General features: G+C 42.9%; 1 protein-coding gene across 1 annotated transcript in view; it reads left to right on the top strand.

Annotated features, from left to right (window-relative positions):
• The first annotated feature begins 3,765 nt into the window (after nt 1-3,765).
• The window catches only part of NCKAP5 (NCK associated protein 5), a 1,221,671-nt gene continuing 1,219,280 nt past the window's right edge, over nt 3,766-6,156 (top strand). Inside the window, exon 1 of the mRNA XM_088828971.1 lies at nt 3,766-3,984. The gene's annotated coding sequence lies outside the window, so the exon portion shown is untranslated. The remainder of the gene's footprint in view (nt 3,985-6,156) is intronic.

Raw genomic sequence — 6,156 nt, 5'->3', positions numbered from 1 at the left:
TCCTGTGGCTGCACAGAACCTTTCACTTTGCCTTCCTGCCTCTGACCCTTGACTTTGCTATAACCTCCACAATCTACCACATCATTCCAATAATTAATTGTTTGACATTCCCAAAAAACATAGTTTCTAGCTTTGTGTCCATGTCCCAATATATGCCTCTATGTGGTTCCATAAAGATCAGCTACAGTCTAATGCAAGGGTCCCCAACCTCTGGGATCTAATGCCTGATGATCTGAGGTGGAGCTGATGTAATAATAATGAAATAAAGTGCACAATAAATGTAATGCACTTGAAACATCTGGAAACCACTCTCCACCCTCCAACCCTAGTACATGGAAAAATTTCTTTCCACCACACCGGTTCCTAGTGCCAAAAAGGTTGGAAACTACTGGTTTAAGGAATCTCTGACCCTGAAGCTATACCTCTGAGTATGGATAAAGAAGATCACCATTTGCTGACAAGATCTGGAAGTGACTTAAAACAGAATTGTTTTGCTACTCCTTGGATACTGAGCTTCTCAAACTTGCCTCTAGTAGTAAGATTACCAGGATACATAATAAGCTCTATAAATGGCAGAGAGGAATTTATGTCATGAGATCTAAAAATTCCTAGGTGGCCTTGTTCTTTGATGACTATGCCATGTGTCTTATGTGAGATCGGATTTCCTTAGAGATATGGCATGGTCAGTGCATGAAAGTGATTCATAAGAGGAAAGCAAGGAGTCAGAACTTGAGTACTTGAAATAAATCTGGAGGCATAAAAGCAGACTAGATCTAGGAAAATATCTAGGAGTCAGTAGGCAAGTCACAATGGGGAACCATTTGGGCAGTCCGATATAGGAACAGGCAGAGGAAAAGGAAGTATGTGATTTAGACACATTGTTTTGTGAACTTTCTGTGAAGTCATTAATTGTTTCTTGCCTCAGTAAATCCTCTTTAAAAAAAATAATAGGTTGGACAAGTTGCTCTCTAAATTCTATTCTGTTTCCAACACTAATCTGTTTTATTTGTTAAGTACCACTGTCGGAGCACATTAGCAGTACAGCTAACAGATATGATACGTATTTGACATCTGAGACCAATTTCTTTTCTAGAAGAAAAATTATTTTTTGTATGGTTTTTACTAAGGCTGCTGCTGCTGCTAAGTCGCTTCAGTTGTGTCCGACTCTGTCTGCCCCTAGACGGCAGCCCACCAGGCTCCCCCGTCCCCTGGGATTCTCCAGGCAGGAACACTGGAGTGGGTTGCCATTTCCTTCCCCAATGCATAAAAGTGAAAAATGAAAGTGAAGTCGCTCAGTCGTGTCTGACTCTTAGCGACCCCATGGATTGCAGCCTACCAGGCTCTTCCGTCCATGGGATTCTCCAGGCAAGAACACTGGAGTGGGTTGCCATTGCCTTCTCCAGTTATAAGGCTAGAGCAGGTCAAAATCCAGGTGTAAGGGTTGGTCTTGGAGAACACTTCTGAGAGCAGAAGGTGACCCATGGGTACTCATTTCACATCTCTAGTAACTTGTGAGCTATTTGGCCCCATGGCAGTGGGTCGGCAGTGCTTTTGAGGCTTTGGCACTGAATTTGGCTTTGTCAAACCATGAATCAAGGCTCAGGGGGATTTAAAAACAGATGACAGCTACACATGGAGCTTTCTGTCCACATAATGACAATGGGGGAGAGGGGTTTGACTACATGGGAAGCAAAATCTTTCTGAACCAGTAAGATGAAGTATTATAAACAGTGAACCATCAGTTCAGGGTGAACCGGTTAGAACCCCCCCCAGATCACTCTTACTGCACTTGTGTTTACTGGAGAGATTCTTCTTCGTATGTCACCCTCCTTAATCCTTGCGTTTGCTTCAAAACCTGTTAGAACATTGAGCAAGACAAAAGTAGGGTGATATCTACACCCTCAATATGATATTCCCAGCACTTTTCAACTTTGACTATGTGTTAATCAGATTTATGCTATCTTTCTTGGACCAGCTACATAATTTCCTGAGTCCAATGCAAGATGAAACTACAGGGCTCCTAGATAGCTCAGTCAGTAAAGAATCTACCTGCAATGCAGGAGACCCGGGTTTGATCCTGGGCTTGGGAGGATACCCTGAAGAAGGGAATGGCAACCCACTTTGTATTTTTGCCTGGGAAATCCCATGGACAGAGGAGCCTTGCAAGCAATAGTCCATGGGATCACAAGTGTCAGATGTGACTTAGAGACTAAACCACCACCACCAGTTCAAAAGTGAAGAACTTAAAGATGGTGCTGGCACAGGATTAGTCCAAGTACAGATCTCGTCTGAGCATGAGGTTCTGTGTGACTGTATAGGCTGGATGTCTGTGGAGCTGACACTCATCCTGTCTCCCAGTCTTCTGTTCCTGGAAAGGAGCCTGTTCAAATAGGGTAATGGTTTTCATCTCTGAGCTGTTGGACAAATCCACTCAAGCGAGCTTGTGTGTACCATTCTCTGTCTTGTACTGTCTTGTTAGGAACCACAGACAATTTTGCTGAAGCGAGGAAAAGGCATCAGAACAAATTTGACAATGTTTTCTGGTTCACATTTTCCATTGAGAGGCATCCTCAGGTTGCCAAGATGTTCCTACATGTGCTGCCTCTAAACCAGGAGTTCTTAATGAAGGGTGAAAATCAGGATTACTTGGGATGCTTCTTCAAAACATACTCCTCAGAGATTCTAAATCTGCCAACATAGTTTACACAGGGTATTGAAAAGTCTTTGAGCAAAATATTGGTAAAGAACTACTTGAAAATGATTCCGTTTATTTATTGTTTTTGAGGAACTTATGTTTATATATCTGTATATTCCGTCTACCTCCTTGATGTTAGAATCTGTTGAAACTGACTTTTTTTTTTTTTCAGAGTACTTTAACCTTTACTTCAGTGAATAGATTCTGGGTGGTGATGATTATCCACTTTGACACAGAGTGAATTTATTTGTGACCTGCTTTCACGGAGGTCACAAACTAGTTATTGCAACCAACCAAGAAAAAAATAAGAAAAATGAAGAAATGCCACAAGTATTGGCAATATTTACTGCAGCATATGGCTAATGTGTAAAGAGGTAACAGTATGACGTATCTCAGGGGATCATTCAAAAGGAAAATTACTTAAATTAACTTCTCAGGCAAACCAAATTATGCACCATGCCCCCTCCTGTAATGCTATACAAAGTCAATGTTTGTGGAGAGTAGAACTGGGGACTATCAATCAAGTCTTTCATAAGAATGGTTGTGTCTGCAGGGATTTATTTTTTTTCCTTTGCATTTTTGGCTTTTAGATGAATGAAGAATTTTTCTCAGCAAATTATTAATTACTCCTACTTGCCTGTCGAATTGAGTTCACTGTAGTTATGTAGGAGTCAATGGTATTCAAACTACAGCTTTTGATGAAGTAATCGGCTGCTTCTGGGGCCTCTTTCAGCTGCCCTGGGCGTGCTTCACATGTAAACGACTGCCAAATGGATTCTTTCGACATTCCAGCCAATTAAAATACATTTAAAGTGCAGCTGGTGGAGAGGGAAGCCGGGTGATTGTGTGGAGAACTTCAGGGCAGAGAGACAGAAAACAAACTTTGCGGAACCCAGTTCGGGCAGCCCAGCCAGGGGTTGGGAGGCAATGGAGAAAGTCCCCCAAAGAGGGTATCTTTAGTTGCTGTCATCATCAAAGATGACACTTTGAGCACCACCTTATTAGACACAAAAGAGGGAAGCATGTTTGTTAGGGTGTCAGTTTTCTCCCCTTGCCTCTTGAAACTCTGTGTTGGCTGGTTGCCCAAAGTGGTGCTGCATACAAATATTGACAGAACACAGCGGTGTTTGTTAAACCCGGTCTGGGGAAGCCAGTGATTAAAACTCTTGAAGGAAGATCCGAAAACCCCAGGAACTCTCCTCAATAGCCTTAGAACACTGACCGAATGCAAGAGAAAGCACAGAGTGGGCTAAAGTGAACATATTCACCGTCCCTGCTTTGCCTTTTCGGTAAGGTCAGAATTTTCTTTTCTCTCTCTTTTTTCTTTAATGTTTCTGTTGGTGTGGAAGCGAGAGCTTCCAACATGCTAAGTAAGTGCTCTGCTTCAGACCTCTGATTTGCAGAGCATAGGGTTTGCCTGTGATTTTTCTGGAGGGCTTGAGGGGATTGCAAATAGACACTGGGTATTACCCAGCACACATGTGGAGTCCGCCAGTGCTTTTCCAGAATTCAGGATACATTTTTCAATATTTGCCTCTGTTGATCTGTCTCAGTATTTGCTGCCTGTGTCCAAGTGTCCTGAGGTTGATTACAAACAGATTCCTCCTTTGAACCAATAGGTGTGCTGTACGTGCTTGTTTCGTTTTTATTTTCGTCATCAATGTCTTGTGTATTCTGCCACCAGCCCCTTGCCTGTGCATGCAGAAAGTGTATTTTTCCTCCTGGGTTAATATTCAATCAGACACAAGTGTTCTGTCTTACTCAAACAAATCCCAAATGTTTGGAAATGCCTTGCTTTATCTCAGCTTTCCTTGGAGAAGCTGCTAACTTGGGAATTTGTTCTAAATCACTCTTATACTGGAAGAGGGCAGCTGCAGTTGCACTTTCTCTATGGTTCTGCTAGCTCAGTAAATACCCGGTGCTGGGGGTTGGACTTCCAGGCCCATCTTAAATTCCTGAGAATGTTTAGGAAGAGTAGGGCTGAGCAGGGGTATTGATTGCTATCCATCAATTGACCAATGAAAGACACACAAAGTTCCTGATTGTTTCCGATCCTAGCTTGTCACGGTTGGCCCTTTTTGGCTTTGGTTTTGTTCATTGCAAACAAAGAATCTTGCACATTTCATGGTGAAGGATCACGTTTCAGTGTCCTGAACTCAGTTCAATGCTCTTTATTAATCTTTAATGTGCCAGTAGCTCTGAGGCTATGCCAAACTGAGACTTTCCAAAACTCTTCAAGCTACCTGCTGCCAAGATAAACGGTGGTAGGCTCAGAAGGAATATTTTAAGGAAACTTGCAAGAGCAAAGTTTTAGCTATTAAATTTGTTATGGGTCAATGAAAGAAATCTTAAATAAGAGAGATTTCAGAAAGGGCTGCTTCAGCTCTGCTCTCCATGTGAGAGACCTGCTGTTGGAGTGCATGTTCTCGCACACACAGTGGTCTGTGTTCTGTGTGTGGAGAATATAAGGTGACCCACTGTATGGGTGTTGGGTTGGGTTTATAAAGTGGGTGCTGTGTGAATGAGGCATGCAAATGCAGAAGGCCTTTCTGCTCATGACAGTGTTGGAGCCCAGGGGTAAACATGGCTACACATGTGGTGGCTGCTTGTCCCATACAACCATTTCAGACACAACAAATGAGCCAGTGATGGACAGTGCTCACAAGAGTACCTGTGGACAGAAATGTAACTATGTGGAAAAGAAAAATGGCATGGTATAACTCAAAATATTGGGCCCTGGAGGTGATTTCAGAACTCAGATGAATGGAAACTTACTGTGAGGCCTTGGAGAATGGAAGGCTGTGGCCTCTTGGGTCTGTCAGTTGCTCACCAGGCTAATGCAAGGTCAATGGTGTCATTATCATTTCTTGGGGATGCAGGTGAGAGTCAAATGGATCCTGCTTGTAGACACCAGTTCTGTAAGCAGAGGCTCCATCTGTCATAGTTGCTATGAGAAGAACACTGAATTGAAGTGAGAGGAGCTTCAAAGTCCTTTCTGATTTAGAGTCAGCGATGTAAAGACTTTACACACACACAAGTAGACAGTGATGAGAAAGGGGCAAGGGTGAGGGAATCCTTCATTAAATGGGTTTTGTTGATTTTAGAGTCAAGCTCAATCTTCTTCCTGTGGCCTGGAATAGGGTTGACAAACTAGGCATCACAGACTAAATCTGATCACCATGACTTTTTTTTTTTATAGATAAATTTTTATTAGACCCAGCCAAACCCCTCTGCTGATATATGGTCCACACTGCTTTTGTGCTATCATAACAGAATTGAATGGTGCAACAGAGACCCTGCTGCTGCCGCTGCTAAGTCGCTTCAGTCGTGTCTGACTCTGTGCGACCCCATAGATGGCAGCCGACCAGGCTCCGCCGTCCTTGGGATTCTCCAGGCAAGAACACTGGAGTGGGTTGCCATTTCCTTCTCCAATGTGTGAAAGTGAAAAGTGAAAGTGAAGT

The sequence above is a fragment of the Moschus berezovskii genome, chromosome 2, assembly GCF_049115385.1.
Source record: "Moschus berezovskii isolate FMDL1 chromosome 2, NW_MosBer_1.0, whole genome shotgun sequence".
In the NCBI taxonomy this organism is placed as follows: domain Eukaryota; kingdom Metazoa; phylum Chordata; class Mammalia; order Artiodactyla; family Moschidae; genus Moschus; species Moschus berezovskii.
The sequence above is the reverse complement of the archived record's forward strand: the minus strand, read 5'-3'. Positions and strand labels throughout refer to the sequence as shown.